Source organism: Manacus vitellinus, unplaced genomic scaffold (assembly GCF_001715985.3).
Source record: "Manacus vitellinus isolate BGI_N305 unplaced genomic scaffold, ASM171598v3 scaffold_3_pilon, whole genome shotgun sequence".
Lineage (NCBI taxonomy): Eukaryota > Metazoa > Chordata > Aves > Passeriformes > Pipridae > Manacus > Manacus vitellinus.
Window position 1 is genome coordinate 14694099 of NW_021940535.1, and position 3645 is coordinate 14697743.

At 39.0% G+C, this 3645-nt stretch overlaps 1 long non-coding RNA gene across 1 annotated transcript; it reads right to left on the bottom strand.

The window, feature by feature from the left end:
- Window positions 1–790: 790 nt before the first annotated feature.
- LOC108640189 lies at window positions 791–1129 on the bottom strand. The gene is made up of 2 exons (XR_001920980.1): window positions 971–1129; window positions 791–884 (listed from the first exon to the last, which is right to left on the bottom strand). It is a non-coding gene; the product is annotated as an uncharacterized LOC108640189 (long non-coding RNA).
- Between the last annotated feature and the right edge of the window lie 2516 nt (window positions 1130–3645).

Genomic DNA, 3645 nt, shown 5'->3' on the forward strand with positions numbered 1-3645 from the left:
AACTCAGCGAACAGCAAAAGTAGTTTATGTATTTCAAAAGGACATGCCCCTTTGAAAAAAAAATACTCAGTTGGAAGTGTTCAACTGATAAAGAAATCCTATAATACTTTGACTTAGAAACATTCAAACTGTTGAAAAATAACATCGCAGGGCTGAAGAAATAAATCAAAGTTCATTGGCCAAACTCTACTCTCAGAAAGGAAGAGCTAAGATCAGAATTTCTCTCAATTGCTATTTGTTCTCCTATTTTATAATTGAATCTTGCAATCTTTCCTCAGACAAAATCATCCTCTGGGATTGCTGGCATTTTTTATGACTTCAAAACTTGGCACTCAGTGTTCTCAGGAGAAAAATCTTTAAGAGTTAAAAGTATACAGCTAAGCTGCAAAGAAGAACCGGCCAGCAGTGGCATGACCCCATCCCCTAGCAACAGAAATCAATAACAACAAAGATAACATAATTACACCACAGAAAGGATCCAGAGGGCAGATTATGTCAAGTATTATGTTGTTAAGAAAGAATGACATGTGAAACAGACAGAATGTTTTAAACATGGATGAAAATACAGAAAATGTGGAAGGTAGATAAAGAAAGGTGGAATACAAACACAGAATAAATTAGCCTGCAGACTCTGAAAAGAGAGAGAAAATTATTTCTGTTCCTGCTTTCACTGTTTTATTTATTCAGTACACAGAATTAGATTCCCAGGGGAGCAGCAAAAGGCATTTTATTTCACAAGAAGCATTGTGGTATGGTGAAAATAGATGACCCTATGATGACAGCCTTTTTTTGGAGCTCTGGAGACCCAGTTCATTTCCTGTTTAGGTACAGATGGTCCATACTACTTAGACAAATCTTGGGCTTCCTGTTCCTCAGTCTCCCATCTGGAAAAGAGTACCAGTAGAAGTATATGGATTCAGAACTGAGACGGATCAGACAGTGCTGTAGTCTTGGAATTACATGTAATTACCTACAGCAGAAAGATTCCTGTCTGCATTGGCCCAGAACATACATTTGTCTCTTGAACAATGCACTTCATTTTGCTGTTCAGGTTTCCCATAGAAGAGGCAGGACATTGTGTTGGGGCAGCCCTCCACTTCCCTGCAATATTCACAGCTCTGGCACCACCTACCCACCAGCACCAAGGTTGTTTGGAAACATGTTCACTTACACAACTCTCTGCCAATGCTTTCACATAGCTTTGAAACAGTGACTAACGTGGGGTAACTTTTCAAGAACAATCTCATTTGGAAGACCTGTTGCCCAAGGGGTGGACTTGTCCCCCTGCACTGCTGTGGGGTTGAGGAGGGAGAACAAAGAAGGAAGGAGGGGTGGGTGGAAAGTGTGTTTAAGACTGTTTTATTTCTCACTCTTTAGATCTTATCCTGTTAGTAATAAATTTTAGTATTAACCCTACGTTAAGTCTGTTTTGCCTGTGTGACCTCTCACAGCTCAGAGCGACTTTAGTGGGTGCCTAGAATCCGACCAAGGTCAACCTACGACAACAGTGCTGTCTCATCATGATCTCTACTGATAAGCAGGCTAAGCTATAGCTTTATGAACTCAGTTTCCAAGTACTCAAGGAACTCAAAACCGGGATCTGGGCGAGATGTTTGTAGTAACGATTTTTTGGGGGGTGGTGAAGACGTACACCAAGAGTATAATTTTCACTTTTTTTTTCCTGGCATTTTGGGAAAGAACCTTCTGAATGACCAATATACGCTCATGAACAGTCCTAGCAGTTCAACCAGTAATAATGAAAAAGCCCAAATTAGACAGACAGAGAAAAAGAGTGTTTTAGGATGTATGCGAGCCGTAACTCACACCATGGGTTTTGTCTCACTTAAGTGCTATGGTACCTGTTTTCATTGACATCCCTGTAGCACCTGATGTGGTCAATCTTTCTATCTCTACATCAAATTTTAAATTGGTGGAGTTCGAGTGTCACACATCGGGGACACATAAGAAGAGAGATACCTAAATGCAGAGACTACATCTACAGCAATAAATGAAGCAGGGCTAGGAACAGCCTCAGACACCATGTCTCAGTCATCCACACTGCTAACTTATAATGTTTCCGGGCATAGTTTTGGCCCAAGGCTGAAAGCCCATCTTGAAAAAGTCCTGGGCCCAATTTAGAAGTTGACACTGGCCAGGGAGCACTCCCAATTGCAGTTCCAACATAGGTACCCTGATTTGGAGAGTGAGAGAATTTAACAGTATGGGCAGGCTCTTTCATGCCATTTGGCCTCAGAGTCAATTCTGGGTACATTTAATTGACTCATAGGTACATAATCTGTGATTCCTTGTGCCTTTTTACCATGGAAAACAAGCCTCAACGGTGTTACTATTCTCAAAGTCTTCCTAATTCTTTTTATTTTTTAACTAATTCTTAGAGACCATTGCTTCTTGCCTCCAATCTATGCAAATTCCTGTGTTTTTTGAACCTTTGCAGGCAAGAGCCACAAAGGGGCCTGCTTTGCTGTGGTACCCATCTTTCTATCTCTTTTATTAGTAGAAGTAGCTGATAACAGACCAATTATGGTCATTATTCCTGTTATAAGATGTAAAACTCAGCACAGATGGTATCTTATTCAATCTTAACATGATGCAAACAAAAGAACTATTTTAACACACTGTATAAAATCAGGGGACTTTCCACATTCTTTCCCAGGAGTGCTTGAAAGCTCATGATTTAGCTGACTTGGCACCTACCCTAGACCCACCAGCCAAACTGGACTATTTTTCCTTCAGAACAATATGTTTTGGAGATATTACTAAATCTTGTTTTTTCCCCAGCTTCATATGGAACTGTGTTAATCACAGCTCAGTGGATGGGAGAATCAGTGCAGTGGATACAGTTTCATAAACCCTTTCCACAGCCTGCGCAGTCAGCCTCCTCTAATACTGGCTGTTACAGTTCCCCTATTTGAGCTGCTGTTTAACTCGACTGCTTTCCCTTTGTGTCACCCAGCTCATCTTTTCTAAACCCTAAAAAGGTTTATCAAAAACTAATCAAGTCACTGATGGTGTCTCCATATGATATAAATGAGTCAGACTTTTCAACCAGGACTCCCTGTAAGTTAATTTGAAACAAGGTCGTTACCTGCATTTATTAGAAGTTTTTGAGATGAGAAATGCTTTTGAAGGCTGAGGTTAAAAAAAATGAGGCTGGGATGAGTTAATACATTTTTTTCTGTCTGGTAATCTTACAATCCACAGGGACATGGAGATTACTTCTATAGTTCAATTTACTAGTGTATATTCACATGAAGTAAGAAGAGTTTCCACTAGAAGTAAGAATACTTTGATTTTTTTGTGGCAAGTACTGTGTTAAAAAAAAAAAATCAGGCATAGTGTAATTTAACACAGAAACACATAGAACTAAGTGGCAAGCAGGTAGAAAATGCAAACAGTTTAAAAAATGCATAGATTCTATCTCAGTAATAAAAAATTTGGATAGAGAATCCTGTCAGTGGTAAAAATCATGATTATTATCTGTTGTGTACAATATTCACATTCCTTAAGGATACTGTAGTTATTTCATAAGTTGCTAAATGGTACATGATATCAGGGAGAAAAAAATGTGATTTGGAACTGTGGAAAGGAAAAGAAAATCTTCACTATTTTATAATTCAAACTTAT